Source organism: Coptis chinensis, chromosome 3 (assembly GCF_015680905.1).
Source record: "Coptis chinensis isolate HL-2020 chromosome 3, ASM1568090v1, whole genome shotgun sequence".
Lineage (NCBI taxonomy): Eukaryota > Viridiplantae > Streptophyta > Magnoliopsida > Ranunculales > Ranunculaceae > Coptis > Coptis chinensis.
Window position 1 is genome coordinate 39,129,399 of NC_141458.1, and position 21,285 is coordinate 39,150,683.

Consider the following 21,285-nt stretch of genomic DNA (forward strand, 5'->3'; position numbering starts at 1 on the left):
CATACCTGGTTTACTAAAACTCATCCCCCCTATCTACCCGTGCCATGTCCTCATGGTCACTACTATTGCCCCAATCCTTAGAACTCTCAAAAAAGTTTTGCAAAAAGTGTAGGCTTCATCAGGAGTAAGACTTGCAAATCTTCCTCCATTCATTGATTCAATTAACTGACGGTTCATAGGTGAAAGACCTTTTATAAAGGAATGTACTATATTAAGTATGTCAAAACCATGATGTGGACAACGGATAAGTAAATCATTAAATCTATCCCATGTTGTATGAAACTCTTCATTAGGTTTTCCTTTGAAGGTTGAAATAGCCAATTGCATGGCTTCAGTTTTACGTAAAGGGTAATATTGTTTAATAAATTTTTGTGATAGTTGTTCCCAAGTAGTTATAGAATTAGAGGGTAGGGATCTATACCAACGTAGTGCGACATCCTCAAAAGTCAAGGGGAACAACCTTAATCTAATTTCTTCAGGGGAAAGATGAGGTGCTTTAAAAGTACTTAGTATGCTCAAGAACTTACTTAGATGATTATACGGTTCTTCATTTGTTTTGCCATAATATTTTGGCAACATATTAAGAATGGTGGGCTTAATCTCATAGTTATTGTTATTGTCGGGCATCACTATGTAGTTCGGTGGTTGAATCGCGATAGGTTGAAACAAGGTGCTAAGAGTTCTTTGATCAGCCATGGCGGCTAATGGTACTCTCTCTGGTGTATCTTCTAAGTCTACTAGTGGTGTGTGTGTTTCAGATTCAGAATCAGATCCTGAGTTGGATGGTGTGTTCTCCTCCAAAACTAGAATTGGAAGATTGTTACAAGAATTAGCTATTCTGATTAAACGTTTACGAGGTGAATCACAAAACCAAGTTTTCATGCACTAGACAATGAAGCCATATATAAAATAATCTAATATGTACTTAATTATATTATTAAACTATATGAGACTAACTATTAATGCTAATTATGAAACCGCTAATAGGGGATTCACGGTGGAAGAGAAGTACTTACTATTATAGCAAGCAAAACAAGTCTAAAAATTTGGATATTTTTACAGAAGCTACCTGATACGTCCAGTATGTAGCTTGCATAATTTTAGAATAATTGGAGCTTGCTAAGTTCCTCTTATGTACTGTTTAATCCTGCAAAGTCCAGTGAAGAAGTTTTCTGCACACACTGTAAACAATCGATTGAATAAATAAGTAAAAGAGCACTAAAAATCACGAAACTTTTACTGGAGTCTCCTGATGTGTCAGGGATGATCTTGTAAAAAGTTTGGATTATTTGGAGTTATATAGATCCTTCTTCTCGACTGTTCTTCCAGAGACCTTGGTTATGAAAAACTGCAACAACACACTGAAAACAAGGAACTAGTTAAACAAAAGTAGTCAAAACAGGTCAAACAATACCCAAATTTTTACTGGAAGCTCCTGATGAATTGAGGTTACTCCTGCAAAAAATTTAGAATTTTTGATATTGTGTAAATAACTCTGCTCGACTGTTTTTATAGATGCTTGCGTCCTAAAAACTGAAAATGAGGTACTACAAAGACGATGTTAGTTACCCAGGTAAGACAAGTACTAAAAATTCGAAAAAATTCCAATAAATTACCGATACTGTACAGATCAACATTGTAAAATTTCAGAATTGTTTGAAATTTATAAATACATTTTCTGTATTGTTCTTTTATGTTAAACAAATACTAAACTTTATGAAAATATTTTCTACTATGCAAATCTAATTGAATTATGCTAAATTAATCTAATTATGCTAAATATACAATTTAAACTATATGAATTCCTAAATTAAAGTAATCTAAATTAAATATTCTATCACCTAATCAATTTAGAGTAGGCAGCGTGCCATTGAAAAATCACGCAACATGTAATTATTTGTATGTTGTTGTTTGTGTTATGTTTCTTTTGCAAATCTTACTTAGCCTATTATATATTGATTAGTATAGTGGCTAGCAAGGTATCAATCCTACCCTAAATAATTAGTTGATAGTAATAAAAATTCCTAATCTAAGTTACTCTAATGGATGCAAGTAAACGATGTGGCTAAGTAATGATGAATATATAGTTGATTTGATTTGAGATGTAAACTAAGCATAAACTAAACTAAATTAAATATATAAATATGAATCAAGAGAGGGAATATCTTGGGATAGATGAATCCACCAAAATCATAGAATTAGTCTAATAGATCTACCTATCATGCTTAATATAAATCACCAATAGAAACTCACCATACCTACAAACCTTATACTCATAACTATGATGATAATATGTGGCTTTCAATGTGCTTTCTACCTTTCCATCAAATACTTCTTCAATCTCTAATGATATCTTCTATCTAACCAAATTATGCTTTAAGTGACATTTAATATACAACTCTAGGTGCCATGGAAAATCCACATGTGGCATTAACCATACAACTAATTGAGGTTCCATAAAGAATCCAATCATCACACTATAACACTAAAAACTAGAAGAAAAGAATCTAGGGTTTGTGGTATTTGGCTCTACACAATTATGAATTACCCTAAGACCTTCTAACCTCCACAGGAGCATTAGATCAATGGATAAATAAGAAGAAACTCAATGAGGGATTTAAACTAAAATATGATAGAAGAAGAACTAAACTGAAACATACGAAAAAGGCTTCATCTCCCTCCCAAGAGAAGGGAGATTAGCTCCTCATACTATGCTATGAACACAATATGAAAAGGAATAATCTTTATAGCTATTAATGGTGAAAAGGTCTGAACTTTCTTCTCTCTTAATTCTAGATCTAAGATGCAACACTAAATTTCCTAGATGATGTAAACTGAGGTTTTTGTGCCTTATATATTGGCTTACATGCTAGTCTGGATAAAAATCTGAATCCTATGTTTATTTGGTGTCAAACTCTCTGTAATCTTTCTAGAAGTAATCTTGGAAAAGTTAGATTCGTTTGCACAAAAGTGAGACGTGTCCCACTTTGCCCTACATGTTATTTCACAAGCTGCAGCTTCTGACAACTTTCATTTTCCTAATTCTTGTGAAACTCTGACTTCTTTTCCATGTTGATCTCCTCTTCCTATAAAGTTGAAATCAAGGCTTTGAGATCAGATTTAAGACTCTTCTAACTCAATTATTATCCTCTTTTAGAGTCCCATTAGGCTTGGCACTTATGGAGACAAATACGACGTTTTTGCCCTAGGCCTTCAGCTGTAATTCCCAGTGACTCCTTTTTAACTTCTTTGACTTCTTTTCCCTCCATATTTCATATTTAGGTTCTTTGACCTGCAAAAACTCAAATTGCATCATATTAGAATATTTAAATATAAAATGGAGATTAACATACACATAATTGGGGTTATAAATCATTACTTTTGAGCACTTATCATTAAGTACAAGGACCCTAGTCGTCCTACTGTACAATGCACCTTGGGGGATACCCATACGACGACTGTACTATTAGACCTGGGGGCGAGTGTTAACATACTCCCTTATTATTTATATAAACAAATAGGTCTACATGAAATGCAACCTACTTAAAATGAAATTGTAATTAGCGGATCGGTCTATTAAGTATCCTAAGGGTGTTGTTGAAAACGTGCTGGTTAAGGTTCAAGATTTTTACTACCCAGCAGACTTCATTATCCTAGACACAAAAATCGCTAACGACTCTGTTCCTATCATTTTAGGGTGTCCTTTCTTGGCAACTGCCAACGCGCTCATAAACTGCTGCGATGGTCTGATGTCTATGTCCTTTGGTCATCTTTCTGTTGAGATAAATGTTTTCAAGATGATGAAACAGTTACCAGATTCGTCTATAGATGGGGAAGTTAGCATGATTGAGAGCCTAGCTCAAGATTATTTCAACAATATGTTTCCAGAAAATTAGATGCACCAGTTCCTTTCCTTTGGTAGTTCCGACTTCGATGATGACTCTTACTTAGAGGAAGTCAATGCCCTTTTCGATTCTACCCCTATTTTAGATCCTTCTGATGCTCTACCTTTCGAGTTTGAGGACCTCTTACCTAAACATGTCTTCACTACTCAAGACAAGGATCCTCCGGAATCCTTTTTACCCATTCCTCCCACCCCTGTGCTTAAACTTCTTCTTTCCGAGTTAAAATATATCCAGCTTGATCCGGATGGTAGTCATTCGGTGATCATATCTTCTCAATTATTTGCTGATGAAGAGGCCCGTTTGATTAGGGTGATTGGGGAACATCATTCCACGATCGGTTGGTCTCTGGATGACATTAAAAGGATTGACCCTGGTGTATGCACGCATCACATACATTTGGAGGATAATGTGAAGACTTCACGCGAACCTCAGTGTCGCTTGAACCCTACCATGAAAGAGGTGGTCAGGGAGAAAATCTTACGGTTACTCGATGCGGGGATCATATATCCCATTTCCGATAGTGAATGGGTAAGTCCTATTCACGTAGTCCCTAAGAAATCGGGGGTTACCATTGTTCTTAATGCTGCGGGTGAATATGTTTCCTTACGTGTTCCTATGAAATGGAGGATCTGTATTGATTATAGACGCTTAAATGCAATGACATGAAAGGATCACTTTCCCTTACCCTTTATAGATCAGATGCTCAAACGTCTAGCTGGTCATGCTTATTATTGTTTTTTAGATGGCTATTCTGGCTATTTTCATATCATTATTAATCCTGATGACCAAAAAAAGACTACCTCCACATGTCCTTTTAGAACATATGCGTATAAACGGATGCCTTTTGGTCTCTGTAATGCTCTTGGTACATTCCAGCGGTGTATGCTTCATATCTTTAGTGACATGGTGGAGCGCTTTTTGGAAGTTTTCATGGATGATTTTTCTATCTATGGATACTCTTTTAATGAGTGCCTGTCTAACCTTTCCCAAGTGTTGACACGATGTGAGAAGAAAAATCTAGTTTTAAATTGGGAGAAGTGTCATTTTATGGTAAAGAAAGGGATAGTGCTAGGTCATATTATATCTAGTGACGGCATAGAAGTAGATAAGGCTAAATTGGATAAGATAGCGTCTTTACCTATACCATGGACTGTCCGTGACATTAGAGCCTTCTTAGGCCATGTTGGTTTTTATAGGCGTTTTATCAATGATTTTTCGAAAATAGCTAGGCCTTTTAACTAATATGCTTTTAAAGGATGCCATCTTTGATTTCAATTTTGATTGCAAGTAGGCTTTTGCAACTTTAAAAGCCACTTTAGCATCTACGCTAATTATACAGCCTCCCGATTGGTCTAAACCTTTCGAGCTTATGTGCGACGCTAGCGACTATGTTGTTGGTGCTGTGTTAGGACAAAAACTAGATGATAAGTCAACTGTGATTTATTATGTTAGTAAAACTTTAAATGATACTCAACAAAATTACACTACTACTGAAAAGGAATTTTTAGCCATGGTTTATGCTTTAGATAAATTCCACCCTTATTTGGTTGGTTCTAAGACCTTAGTTTACACCGACCATGCAACTCTTAGGTACCTTCTTGCCAAGAAGGATGCTAAATAGAGATTGATCCGATGGATTCTTCTCCTGCAAGAGTTTACCCTAGAAATTAACGATGGTATGCCGACATTATGAACTATTTAACTTCTGATATTATTCCTAATATTTGGTCAAGAAATGAACGTAAAAAGTTTTTGGCTAAAGTTAAACTATACTACTGGGATGAGCCCTACCTTTTTAAGTATTGTGCGGATCAAATTATTCGTCATTGTATTCTCCAGTGGGAATATAATGAGGTTTTATCCTTCTGCCATGACAAAAAGTGTGGAGTCCATTTTAGTGGTATGAAAACGGATGCTAAAGTTTTTCAATGTGGTTTTTACTGGCCTACCCTTTTAAAGATGCCTAAATTCATTGTAAGACGTGTTTCATTGCCAACAACTTGGGTGTATTACTAAATATAATATGATGCCTTTAAATCCCATTTTGGTGGTAGACATTTTTTATGTCTGGGGCATTGATTTCATGGGTCCTTTTCCTGTTTCTCACAGTTTTGTTTATACTCTTGTTACCGTGGACTACGTTTCAAAATGGATAGAGGCCATGGCTTGCCGTAGCAATGACCATAAGACAGTTGTGTATTTTGTTAAGGAATACATTTTCTGTCGTTTTAGCATTCCTAAAGCCATCATCAGTGATGGTGGAACGCATTTTTGCAATAGAGTTGTTGTTTCTTTAGTTAAAAAGTACAGTTACCCACAAGGTGGAAACTCCTTATCATCCACAAACTAGTGGCCAGGTAGAAATCTCTAATAGGGAAATAAAGAAAATATTAGAAACAATAGTAAATCATGATAGGAAAGATTGGTCTAAGCGCCTTACTGATGCCTTATGGGCATATCTGACTGCTTTTAAAACTCATATAGGTATGTCTCTCTTTAGACTTGTGTTTGGAAAACCTTGTCACTTGCCCGTTGAATTAGAGAACCGTGCTATGTAGGCTATAAAAAGCCTTAACTTCAATTATGATGAGGCAGGTGCCAGGTGCAAATTGCAATTAAATGAGCTTGAAGAAATCCGTAGTGATTCTTATGATCTCGCAAAGGATTATAAAGCTAACATGAAACGAGTTCATGATAAACAAATTTTGCGTAAAGAGTTTGTGGTTGGTCAAAAGGTCTTACTTTACAACTCCCGTTTGTACATTTTCCCTAGAAAATTAAAAACCCGTTGGTTTGGTTCTTTTATGGTTACTGAAGTCACCCCTTACGGGGCAATCACCTTGTTAAATCCCAAGGACAATAGTACCTTTAAGGTTAATGGCCAACAATTAAAACATTTTCACGAGTTAATGTCCCAAGATGTGGAGGATGTCCTTTTACAGGACCCTGTCTATAAGGACTGACCTTTGTTGTTGGTGTACTTTCTTTCATTTCCATATTTTAGTTAATGCACCATTCAAGTAACCGAGCCCTCCCTTTGGAGTGTGTGGCTATAAGTACCGGATCCTAAGTCTATGTTTAACATAATTCACGTTTTCCACTCTTGCATGTTTTCTAGGTTTTTGAGTCATGTTTCTCAATGGTGTGAATTATGTCTTTATTGCTTTATTGCTTTCCTTTATTTTACAACTTATTCATAAAAAATAGAAATGTTAAAACCATAAAAAAAAAAATGTAATCTAGCAAGTCTCGGGAATCTGACTTTAAAAGACCCACGTGTTTAAACAAATTTCTAAACCCTGTTTTCAAAATTTGTTTGGGGGTGGGTGTTAGTTTTTCTATTCTTTTTCGCTCAACTTCCTATTCTTGTTGTTTATGCCGTTTAGTCATATTTTGATTCGGGTTGATACTATCTATGAATTTAGATTCCTTGTGCACACATAACTTATGTCATGCACGCACTTCGAGGTGTTTTCTATTTCTTACATGTCAACCACGGTTAGATTTGAGTTTTTTTTATAGATCATTGAATTGTACTCTCTTTGATGATCGTTTTCATAGCTCATTCGCAAAAATCGGACCGTTAATGAATCGGGAATTTTAGTTTTAATTTCACGCTGCATAAGACGGAATTGGTATTTTTGAATTTGTTCTGGACTTGGGCCCAACCGGTTAAACCCACGCGTTTAAACCTGTTTGCATTCTTCATCTTCTCTCCGCCTCCAAGAACAGCATCAAACCATAAAAAAAAAAAAAATAAAAAATAAAAAAAAAATGAAAATCCAAAAAGCCATGCACCCACTCCAATTTGTTTCAAATAGAGTTCAATTAGAACTTCTCCCCACCTTGCAATCCACCTAAATTCCAATTCCAAACCCCAATGGCTTCCCAAAACCGAAAAATTCTTTTGGAACAAGTTTTTGTTTCTAAACAATTTTCACTCTTTTATGATACTAAGATGATTAGGAGGGGGTGGAAAAGGTTGTGGTATTCGGTGAATAATTTTTATCACACCAATTTGGTGTTGAATTTCTATAAGAAGAGGGAGATTGAGGGTAAGAAGATTTTTGTGAAAGTGAATGGTACGAGGAGAGAAGTGTGTACAACTATGTTGACTAGGATTCTGGGCATTGAGGCAAGACACAACCTTGATCATAATCACAATGCAGGAATCGTAGTGGGGTGGAATCGAGGTATTAATGAAAGAGACTGTATTGGAAGGACAGTACAAAATGAAATCGCATTGTGTTCAACAGTCGTCTCTGAGAACCAACCAGCTGGTTGTAGCTCAGTGGCTTGGTAAGAACATCATTGGCACCTCAAAAGTTAGTGACATCGGTTCGTCTTGTCTGCACATCCTTTGGGTCCTTCAGGAGAAGAGGTATGAGTTTTGCATCCTCGACTTTTTGATTGCTGAGCTTAAAAGCATTGGAATATATACTGCACCCTTCCCTGTTTTGATTACTAAGATCATGTTGCATTTTGGAGCTGTTCCGAAAACTCAGCGGATTATGTTGAAGTTGCATGCAAATGCAAAGATTTATAAAGATTGTATTCAGAGGAAGTGGAAAGTGCCTCAGGATAGGGGTATCGAGACTGAGTCGAGTGAAGATGATGAGGAAGACACATCATGTTTTGAGGCCAATGCCTTGGAAAAGGCTACTTCTGATATAGAACGCATGGCATTGCTTCATCGTGGCCTGCGTTCTCTTAATACCATTTGTGATGATCTGTGGACTAGGCAGGTTAACATCCATCAAAATTTTGAGGACCTCAGTGCTAGTAACCGGGAGCTCCAGGCTAACATGGAGATCCTAGTCCAGCAAGATAAGGAGTGTGAGGAATCCATGAACGCATATATAGAGGGACAGAGGAAGTTCCAAGTCGAAGTTCTTCGATGCTTGCTATCTGATGGGGGTTCTTTGGATACCTTTGTGAGGCATGAGCGTTGTCGGCGTAGGATGGACAACTCTGGCCTATCCTCATCGCGTGGCTAGTTTTTGTTGTATTTTTGTTGTGTTAAGACTAGTTTTGTTGTTTTTCGTAGATTTTGTTTCCAAATTGTTAGTTAAGTAGTTAATATTTGGATTCTATAATCGTTATTTCATTTTAATTTAATTTGAAGTTATTTTAGTTTTCGGCATATGCTATGTGTTGTATCGTGAATTCCACCCTTTCAACTTGTTTGGGGGTGGAATTATTTATTTAGAAATGCCTATAATCATATCCACACAATTTGTTGTTGAATTTATTGCCGGTTTGATTATGATTGAGTTATGTGAGAATGTTGCTATTTTGGTGTCGCTAGAATTGGCAAGTGATGTTTGGTGCAACCTCAAGGAGTCATATGTAGATGATTGATATTTTTATTCCAGCCAAAAAGCTATTGGTTTGGTTTTGGAGTATGCCTTTTGTTTGTTTCTATTTTGGATTTAGAACTGTCTTATTCCATCATGTTGCCTTAACTAGTTGGGAAACTTGTGGAACTTAGAAGCTAGTTCTCTATAAATCCTTGGCGCACTCTCAACTTCACATCACACCTCTCATTTTGCCTTTGAATTTTTCACTTCATAGCACTCATCATACTCGGATCGCGCACACCCTCTATTTTGCTTAAACTCAGAGCATGCACGCTAAAATCACTGGACATCGAGCAAGGTAAGAGCGCACCCGTGCCCTTCCACAGCTAAACTTGAGCGCACCCGCGCCCTTCACCTCAGCAGCCACTTTCAGTTTTGATTTTTTGTAGGTTCTTCCTAGGTTGCTTCCAGCAGTTCTGGAGTATGTTGTGTGATATGAAGCCTCCCTAGGTTATACCGGAGTAGTCCTTCGAAGATTTGCTTAGAAGCGAGACCTATGGAGGATGGTTCCACGAAAGGATCGTGTAGTCAAGATGGAAGATCTACTGGTAAGTCCTGATGACTTGTACTCACCTAAACTTACTGAATATTTCTATAATAATTATGAGTTCTTTTATAGACCAGATGGAGAATAAGTGTTCTCTGTCATAGTTAATGATACGACAATGGATTTCAACAAGTTTTTGGTTGCCTTTGCTATGAAAATGCCTATGCCTGTTCTTAAAACCTCATGGGGATATCTTACTAATAATGTATACCTTTATAACTATGAGTACTTTCACGAGACTTATGGGGCAAGAATTTTTCTTATAGAGGACCGAAGGCAATATAACATAGCCCTTGGTAGCCTGTCCCTGAACGTTAGCACTACCATGTTCTTTATCATGATGAACATCTTAGGGGAGTGGCGGTTTTCTTCTGCGAATCATGCCGCTGGTGACGTTTTCCTTGCTTTAGCTGAGGGACGTTTCTTATATGACATTTGATAGGAAATTAATCGACCTAAATTAACAGGCTAATTAAATCCTATTTTACTTATAATAATACTCACAAGAGCACGAGGTCTATTGTAGTAGGTGTGCAAATACTAGGTCGAACCCACAGAGAATGCGTGTTGGATACAATTGAATATTAAAATACTACTTAACCTAATCCGAACTATATTTATTTGTAGGAATAGTAATTATTAACTAAAGCTAGTTAAACTATGAAAATAATAAAACTAATATTAAAACTATTAATGGAGAGAATACTAAGGCATTCGAATCCACCCTAAACTGTTGTAGATTATCTTAGTTCAACTAATTTAAAGTTCACTTTTAATTACGAGTAGCACGAGGGAAAGGTAACCCTAGCTTGCTTGAAGATGTGAACGTTAAGCTCTTATATAAATCTATGTATTGGTTTGATTGAATTTCAGCAAACGAGAATATAAACTCCTAGCAAAAATCGTCTTCTTATAGCACGACTTTTCACAAGTTTACGTATCGATAAAAATGATGCTTGGATAAGAACGGAATATTTATCTAACGATTAACTAGTCAAGTCATGAACTTTTAATATGCAAGATATAATTAATGAAAGTATTCTACTAATATAAGAGAAATCAATCAATGAATCTTTAAGTTTCAAGAACAGTAAACTAATTAAACATAAAAAAGCTATACAAGTCTAGGGCTTCATCTTAGCCCTAGCTAATAGTTTAGCTACACATAATAATTGAACAGTAAACAAAACAAAAGATAGAAGAACTCATTGTCACAATGAGTTTGTTTTCTCCTCAGTCTCAATTTATGTTCACAAATTCAGTTCACTATGCTGCTCCAAACCCCGGCCTCTATAAAATATAACCTGTTTTAGTTTCGGCCTCTCTCTGTCTCTCTACTCTCGAGCTATCTCTTTTTCTCTCTGTCTTTATTCTTTTTTCTCTACTGTTTCTTTTCTGCGTTCTGGAGAGCTCCCCCCAATCTCTGTTTCTCCTTGCATATATATGGTTTGTGTTTGATTCCTAATTAGAAATTTTGGAGTTTGGTGGAACATATGCGAGTGATTTGGAATCGAATTGCAAACCCAAAGATCAACTTGCTCACGTCTCTTATTATGAATTGGATACTGTTTTTCTAATAAAAATGGAATTAGAAATAAGGGTTTAAGCCAATGGGTGATCAAATGGAATAAGGAGTAAAGGATGTTTGGTATAGTAGATATGGTGTGGGCTAGTTTTTGTAAGGGGATTGGTTGGTTCGATTTTGTCGCAAGAATTCGATGGGTTTTGGGTCTGTTCGCAAAATGGAGGAGGAAGGAAACTAATCCTTAGATTCGGTGGTCCGGTTTTAGTGTAACTTGAGGGGTATTAGATCATAAGCTACTAATCTTGCTAAATCAAGTTAGTCACGTGACTACTTAAGTCCATGGGCCCAAATCCTTTTAATTCTTTTGTGTCATCTTTTACTTAGTTGGGCCACATATTCTAAACCCAACCAAAGGCCCATCCAGCAATCCAAATGCAATGAACAATGATCCAAATCCAAATAATAACCCATTTCACCCTCTTTCGCCTTTCGGGACACCTCCCATGAACAGTAAAACCAATGTTAGCCAACCAAATCTTGAACTCATGCATTTTCGTTAGTTTCGACACATTTAATCAACTTAACTTCAATTCCTACAAAATCACTAAAAACGTACTAACTAAATCAAACAAATAAAGTAAACGGATTAACTGATATAAAATTGGGCATAAATAATGTAACATTTATGTGCTTATCAACATTCCCCAGGTTTTATTGGCTAGTCTAGCAAGAGCTCATAGTATGAGGCATAAGTACCTTCTTATGCCCGTTTTAGTTTGTCGCATCATGTATTTCTTTTTCCCTGATTTTTGTACCCGTTTTACGGATTGGGTTGGGGTTGAAATTATGAGACCTACCAATTGTATTGTTTGTTCATTTTATGTTATGACTTGACTGGGATGGAAGGTACACCCTCATTGGGTAGCTCCTTACACCCCATCAGACCAAGTAACGCTTGACAGATTAGCGCGGGTTGATGATACAAGGAGAAAGGCTTGGCAAGTTATCATGGCATGGCAAGACGCAAAAGAACCTCACTGCTGTATTGAGGAGGACGACGACGACAAGTAAATGCGGGATATTGAGGACGACGACGAGTAAATGCGGGATATGAGAATTTAGGCCATTTTTGGATCGATATAGCAAGAAATTCAAACTTATATGAAATTACTTCCTCTAGTCGCCCCTCTGAGCCTTTCTTTAGCATTTCATAAACCGCAAATCCTTTACCCTTTTACAAAACAAAATAAAAATAAAAATCAGCCTACCAATTTTTGAATGAGTCTGAGAATAGAGATGAAAGAATAGGAAAGACCTTTGAAACCAAGAATTTGTTAGTTGCTTCAAATAAGAAAAGAAAGTTTCCATCCAAAGAAAAGAAAAAAAATATAAATAAAATAAAAGTTAGAACTCCAAAATAGAATCAAAGGAGTTAAAAGCCAAAAGAAAAAGAAAAAGAAAAAAATGGCTAAGGATGGAAACAAAGTGTAGAAGCAAAGTAAGAACAAGGTTTTCTCTAGTTACATAATATGAAAACTTTATTATCTCAGACAGGTTTTTTTTAATTAATATCCATTTCCTTCATTCTTAAACCATCACCTAATCCCAGCAACACCCAATAAAGACCTCTAGCTCAATTAGGAATAAGTTAATGTGATAGTAAGTGGCAGATGTGTTTGATCGACTTCGGTTTTCTTGTGTGTCATTGAGATTGTAAGGTAAAGTAAAGCCCACCCATTACACCGGAGTGAGCGAAACTTGAGTGGAAAAATCAGAGTGGTTTTTGTCTTGACATATATGTGAGGACCTACTTAAGGACGATATTCCAAAGTTTCAAAAATGGACCTGTTATTGCATTTCATAGCATAGTTCATTGTATATATGTTTATTCGTAGATGATTGATTATTATGCACGTATTAGCTTAGATTTCGACTTGATTATTCTGTATTTAGTGCTAGTGAAATGTATAGATATATGAGAATAAAGTAGCAAACAGTAATTTTATATCTTAGTAGTTGTAGTATAAATGAAGTTTATGAGTACCTTCTCTGGAAAACTCTCATGAGACTATAACTCGTCCACTAGGGAATTCCTAGTGGTTTAAGGCCTTGTTGCATATGGTCAATGCAATCACACTCGGTGAAAAGAGATTAGTTAGAACTCCATTTTTGGTAACTTATATTAATTTCTAATATTTGCTTGAGGACAAGCAAAATGCTGTTTGGGGGTGGTTTGATAAGAGCCCAAAACTGTAGTTTTAACCCCTTAATATAATTACATTTAGACCAATTATGTGTATAATAAATATGAGTTTGTACTATTTACGTGCGTTTATGTATTTCAGGCATTGGAGTCAAATATGTGAAGAAACATGTCACTTTTGCGAGATAAAGGAGCAAAGGTTGGTTGCTAAGAAGTTCTATGATTAAAGGCCAAGATTTAAAGAGAAAAAACCTTTTTAAAGCCCGGTCAAAGCTGAAAAGTCAAAGTTAACGCAGGCAAAAATAGAGCAGAAAAGTCAACAGAACTTCCGCAGGCTGTATCTCTAGACTCAGACCTTGGAATTGGGCCTATTATATGTCAAAACGGCCGGCTCGGAAAGAGATTTCCAATGGTCTAGGCCTTAACCCAATCGGAGGAGCATAAGTAGACAAACAGGCTGTTATAGTAATTTCCAGTAGAGAAACCCTTTTTGGACGTATGTAATTAGGTTTTGGGCTTGATTCAAAGGCCCAAAACATGGTTCCAAAGCCCATGCACGAAAATGTAGACCTAGCCTCTGATATATAAAGAGGACCAAGGCATAACTCTCAATATACTTAGACTTAGATAGATATAATTAATTAGAAATAGATAATTAGATTTTAGACTTAGTTATTAGTTTAAACCTTAGTTAATTATTGTTCTTCAGTATTCAATAGATTAATAAAAGTTTATTATTGTTCTTCATTATGTCTCCTTCTTATATATCTGTTTATGATAGTCTAATGACATTTAGCTAAACCTCCATTAGAATGGTTTGATGAAGATTGATAAAGACTTGATATGTTAGTTAGAATTATTGTTTCTTAAGAGTTTCACTCTAGAAGGATAGTTGATTCACCATGAGAATGTGTTGGACTTCCTCACATGCTAATTATTAGTTGGTAGAGATTGTCATGATTAATTAGGGATGAACACTTAATCTTATTTTATTAGAACTGCAATAATCAAAACTAGCATATTAGGAATACATAAAGTGGATTCAAATCTCCCTAATCCCTTCTCCATATTCACATTCAATATTCTATTATCAAAGTATAAGTTAAACATCTTAATTAAATTCAATTGCCATATTAGTATAATTCAATTCATTACTCTAAACTATTTTGTTAGTAGCGATTAGACTAGCGGAAACTTACGTTTAAAGGACTAGGAGTGGAATGAATTCTCTACCCATTTATTGCATGATACAAGAGAGTAGATAACTTTGATAGTTAAGACAGTAAGTACTATAACGTTTACTTCTGTTTAAGTCTAATTAGTTAAGTAGGAGTAAACAAAAGTTTTTACATATATCAGGAGCCGAATTGGCAAAGAACTCTATCACCGCGTCGTCAGTCTCTAGTGTAATTTTCATGCCCCTAACTAGCCAACAAACAGTAACATTTTCATCAGAGGGACATTTAATAACTTCTCGTATCCAATTAAACAACTTCGCTCTTGTCATTTCATTAAGCTGCATCTCTGGAGAATCAACAACTTGACCACCATTGTACACCCACACTTTCATCCCTCTCATCTTTTTACCAACCCAAATCCCTCCATAATGGGCCCTAATGGATTTGCTATCAAGATGAGTGGCTAAAGTGTTACCAGTTAGAGCTGTAGGAACCGTTATGGTTACATCAAATGATTTACTATAAATTCGCGAAAACCCATGCGCAGCGGAATAAGGGGTCACGATTTTAGTTAGAATCATACCTTTGATCAGCTGTGATAACTCTGAGAATCCAAGCTCTACAAATCAGCAACCTCTTGATCTTCTGTTGTATTCCTATCCTTGGAATGGACGTTGTGTGGGCAACGATCTACCAGCCCTTCTCTCTCTCTCTCTTTGCCTTTCTTACTCACAAAGTTGGAACCGAATTTGGAACTCACTTTTCTTTAGTAATAAATTAGTAATTTTGGCCAAGAGAAATAGGGTTTCTTTATATAGGCTACAACAAGGACCATGAGGAGAAATTAGGGTTAGGTCTCCTGACGGGCTTGGGATTCCCATGTTCGCCCAGAACACATGGCCCAAGTCTGTCAACAAATGGATTATTCCACTAAAGGCCATTGTTACACTACCGCCCTAATCCCAAATTACGTGTATTACGTTTATGGGCTCCATATTATATACTCGTTGATCTCCCCTTGTTTAAGATATCGAATGCCCGTTGATTAATTCAAGTTACTAACAACTACATTAATCAACTTCTTATGTCCTTAAGTAGTACCACTCAACCTCATTGTCATGTCGGATTAAATCCACCTGCAGGGTTTACATGACAATCCTTATGAGCTCCTCAAGGGGACATCATCAACCCGACTTCCTGTGGGTCAAGGATTCCTTCTATAATCAACAGCACACCTTACATACAATGTCATTACCCAATCCACCGAGTTTACTGATTCACAAATGAATCTCACTCATTGATGATTTAAAGCAATGTACAATGTACGTAAGTTTCCGTTATTATATCCGGATTAAGAGGACAAGCATCCATAATAACAGAGGTGTTTGTTCTCTTATATAGTCAGTATAAAGAGAAACAACCTCACTTGGTCTTGTTCAATACACACAAAGTGTATTAGTGTACTCCTGTAGTCAAGATAGACTAATACCAGATTATACTACAACTATAGCAATGGTTTGTCCAAATTCATCTAGGTTGTGAACGTTTACTTATACTTTATAAGGTACTGATGATATGATCTTCTGTGTGTCACCACACACCATATTATCTACAACATAAAGTATTAGACGCATGCATATAACTAATAACATATATAATATACATAACATTTGCCCATATGATTCTCAATTAAAATATAAAGAATTATAGTTAATACAAAAGTAATGCTTTTAGTATATAACCCTATCAGGAGCATCATCATCACTGTCATCTTCAGCCTCTCCGTCCATGTCACTGCCACTATCAGAGCTTGTATAAGTTGATACCAATCCAGGATCAGTTGTAGTCAGGTCACATTGCTCGCTACTCATATGTGGGTTTTGCTGTATTGAGGAATCTTTTAATATCTCCGTAAGCATCGAACACAACTGTGGAGGGATTTCTTGATCACGAGTATTTAGCAGTATTGGTTCAACAACATTTGCAAACTGAACAGAGCGCTCCTTTTGTGAGAAAGACAAAACTTACAATAACTTGTTAATGATTACATCAATTATAGAATTAACCATAACTAAACAAAAATAACGAGACTATTGTAATGACAAGTCCATCATAGATTGACAATAATAGGGCATGAGTAGGTCACCATCAGACTATTATTTGAACACCAATTTTAATTTTTTTTCAAGTCATTCATCACATCATAGTAGAAGTTGGGGTATAGAGCAAACTAATAGGTTCACAAAAAATCACCTCTCGATGCCATCTATCCATGAACAACAACTCGCCAGAAGCTAGTGGTGTAACTCGAGTCAAATAGTGATCCTAGTACCAATCCAGATACACTTCACTCATATCCTGAGGGTAGTCTACTACGTGTTCACAATGACCCATCCACCAATCATTCCACTCCCTAACACATCTTTCCATGAATTCTGATTTTGCTTCACGGTCCCATCTATCTAGTGGAGCTGGTATATGTTGTTGAAACCCAAATTGCCTCATACAACGATTAGGCATATACTTTACTACATAATCGAAGTTGATCAGCCATGTAGGTGTCGGGACCAAGAGTGAAGACAAAAAGGCAAAATCAGGAGTATTCAGCCACTTATCCCATGGCTGCCAGACAACCTAAGAAACAAATTAATATTATTAACAGTATGCCAGACATAATGTGTTTTATAAATTATTGGTACTAATAAGACGCTAACCTGATCCTCACGGAGTGTGTTCAACTCATCTTTGATAACTTGATACGATTGCTTTACTGCGAGGTCGATCCCTGGTATATTTCCATCTGCAAGCCGCAGGAAATACAACTTTTGGTTCACGACTTAATGGATACAAGCAGAACCTCTCATAAAACCAAGTCTATAGTCAAAATTTTAAAAGTTACACCAATTCCACAATATACAATTAATCCAAAAAAGTTCAACTATACCCAACAATACGTACCAACAACAATGTAGAAGAACCATACAAATTGAGTTGAAAATTTGAATTTGTTCCTCTCCCGCACTCATTTGGTGTACGGCGGATTGATGCTCCCTTTAGGGCCTTAAATAAATATGTAGGAGCAGCACTAGCATAAGCATACATGGCACAAGACTCAATATTGTTAAGAAATTGTAGGTACTTGGTATGGACACGGTTGCCCCCTCCTTCATAAAATATGGTGCTTCCAATGAGGTACAGGACATATGCAATTATGGCCCTTGTTTGATGTTCAGATCCAACATTGGAAAAGGTATCTATCAACCATCAAATATCAACGCTTTTCCCTCTTACTTTGTCTTTAGGGGGTGAAATGCCCAAATTTTTTGAGCAAGCCTTTTCTGCACTCCAATCCAAGTTGTCAACAAGGGCATTCCCAAAGATGTTCAAGCCTAATATATGACCCACATCCTGAAGAGTAATTGTAAGTTCAAACGATGGGAAGCGGAAAGAATTGGTTTCAGGTCTCCATTGGTCAATCAGAGCAGATATCAACTCTCTGTCCCCTTGGAAATGTTGAATTTTTCTAAGGTATTGAAACCCCATTTTTGAAACCATCTTCTTTTGGTCTCCAGATAACTTCCATTGATGTAAATTTTAAGTGTGCTCATGGGTACGAACCACTGGACGATCCTATTTATCATTTACACGAGTTATTGGTTGTGAATCGATATGTGCAATAAAATTAAAGCAGAGTAGAAATCGAAATAAATTACCACTCCCTCCACAAGTAACGATGATATATGGTCATCTTGCATATACAAGTGACTACTGGTCCGTGGCGGTATGACCGTTCTCATTTCATGCGGACCACTTCTTTTGGTTCTAGTAGAAGCACTGCAACGTAATCATTTAGATGTCAGTTGTAACCAAGTGAGGATCATCTCCCATCACTAGAACGTTTAAAATAACTTTGTGATGCATAATCGTATTTGTAGGTATTTACTGTTTATATAAAAACATAGTTTAAACTGTGCAACCACCTCAAATAAATAATAATTAAAAGATTGAGTATACTCCAATGAAACTATCTTAAAATGAACGATCAGTTTGGATGCTTATATGTAAGTATGTAACACAAAAAACACATTAACAGGGGCAAACAAAAATAAGAGGAAAAATAATCAACCAAATAAGTTAATAAGTTAATGCCCTCATATGTTAATAAAAACAATGCAACAAAAGAAAAAAAGAAAAGAAAAAAGGAGTTCGGAATGGTTGCAGGTGATATCTCCAAATCCCTAATTCCAAGTATATATGTTTAGAAACAAGAAGAGTGAAAAATAATTAAAAGACTAAAGAGAATACTTGTTACCTTTTGGAAGCCAGTAGAGTTTGGGGAAGAGTTTCTGACGCATAAATAAGAGACCGAGCAAAATAATCATTCCCAAACCCAAGCTTATTTCATAATCACTCTCAAGGACAGGGACGGGGAAAGTTCAAGTTTGCCCTTGAATACGTGTACACAATAAAAAACCCCCACAAATCCCCACAAAAAAACTCTTCACAAACCCCCGAAAAAAATCTAAACAAAAAACCCCTGCAAAAAGCTCTCCACAAACTGAAAACCTAAGCAAAATTTCAAATTTCCATCAAAACAAAAGAAAATGTCAAAATCACCGTTGCGGACTGAAGAGAACACATGCAACACTGAAAATTGCACAAATCTAAGTCTACAAAATCAAATTTATTGTGAAGAACACCAAGATAAATTAGACCAACAAATTGTGTTATTTTCATAACTTGAGGACGGGGAAGAAGGCGAACTACCATTACGGGTACATTTCAATGATGTTGAATTATATTTTTCATGTTATAATTATTAAAATTCATGATTTTTTTGCTAGAAAAAGATATGAACATTATTTGTTCATATCACTATTAGGATTTTCATGGTAACTTGCACAGTTTACATGTTAAGATATAAATGTTAGGAAATATATGTATGAACATTCATTGTTTATACTCTTATTGGACTATGGACATTTAGTGTTCATACTCTAAGTGGGCTATGAACATTGAATGCTCATACCTGACCATACATCAACAGACTAATGTTTATACTTTGCTATTTTTTAATTTCGATATTTGACGGTCATTTATTTGTAGGACTTACTCCTAGGGATGAAAAGCAAATCAAAGAAGAAGAACAAATCAAAGAAAAATAAGTCCCCAGGGAAAACAGCATGTTCAAAATCTACAACTAAGCAACAGAAGCCAGAATCGAGTAGCACTCCAACCAAGAAAAGGAAGAAAGAGTCTAGCAGCAAAGTAGTTCCTAAAAAGAAGAGTAGGAAAATAGTTTCTAAAAAGAATGCAGAAGAGGAGAGTGAAAAGGAGAATGAAGAGGAGGAGAAGGAAGATCAGGGAAAAGAACTAGTATCGACCAAGGCACCGACACCTCAGCTGCGAAGCAGCCCTTCTTGGATGATAATTCTAGTAAAACTTTTAAAGGAAAAGAAAACTCCAGAAAATTATGTTGAGGAAATGAAGAAGACACCATTATGGTTTTTGTTTAAAGCATTGTGGGAAGGGGAGATTGTAGAAGATAACGTAAACAAGCCCAACAAAGAAATATTTGATCTCTTGGACAAATATGATAACAACTCTAATGAATTTCAAATAGATGGAAAAAGTTTAAAGCTGACTTATGAGGAGATAAGTCTAATGTTTGGGCTGCCTGTAACAGAAATGTTTTTTAATCCAACGGAGAATATTGATTCTAAAGAGAAAACAACAAGATTCATATCAAAGTACTTGGGTGGTGGGGAGAAATCAATAATCAACAAGGTTGATTTAATTGGTGCAATATTATAAACCTTTAATGAGACAAATGATGAAGATGCAGCTGAAGATTTCTCAAGGCTGATGTCGCTTTACATGTTCACCACTTGCTTCTTTGCTAACACAAATTACAGAGCAACTTGGCCCTTAATCAAGGCTATAGAAGACTTGGAATCATTGAGAAAGTTGTCTTGGCCCAATGCCATACACGTCGAATTGATTGCTGCAGCCAAAAATCACAAAAAAACAAAGATAAAGACAAAGATAAAGAAGATCAGTGGATGCACAATAATGTGTATGGTATAGTATTTCAACTGCATCTCCTTAATATATGTTTGTATATTTGTATAACAAATGGTGGAGTATGAACAATGATTGTTCATATATGAAATCTTTATACGTAAATGCCTGTTTGTATAACATTTTTTGCACTAAATATGGGTTTCATCACACACATTGTAGTTTTGGATATGTGAGCACACCAAACTAATTAAAAAGGTGGAAAATCATGAAAGAAAATTCTCAAGGTGTATGAGATGGAATCTGAAGAAATTGATTGAACAATTCTGAAGCACAGCACTCAACATGTTAAAAGTTGATCAGGTAGATTTCAACCTATATGAAGTATATAAATACACACTATAGTATTAGTGTATAAATATATTATGGTATTAGTATTATTAAAATCCAAAAGTAGTTATGAACAAATATTGTTCATACCACTAAACTGGTTATGAACAATCATTGTTCATACTCCATTGGCTATGAAGAATCAATGTTCATACC

General features: G+C 35.9%; 1 non-coding gene across 1 annotated transcript; it reads left to right on the forward strand.

Annotated features, from left to right (window-relative positions):
• The first annotated feature begins 223 nt into the window (after positions 1 to 223).
• LOC147509557 (small nucleolar RNA R71) lies at positions 224 to 332 on the forward strand. Its single transcript, XR_015219658.1, has one exon. It is a non-coding gene; the product is annotated as a small nucleolar RNA R71 (small nucleolar RNA).
• Positions 333 to 21,285: the final 20,953 nt, after the last annotated feature.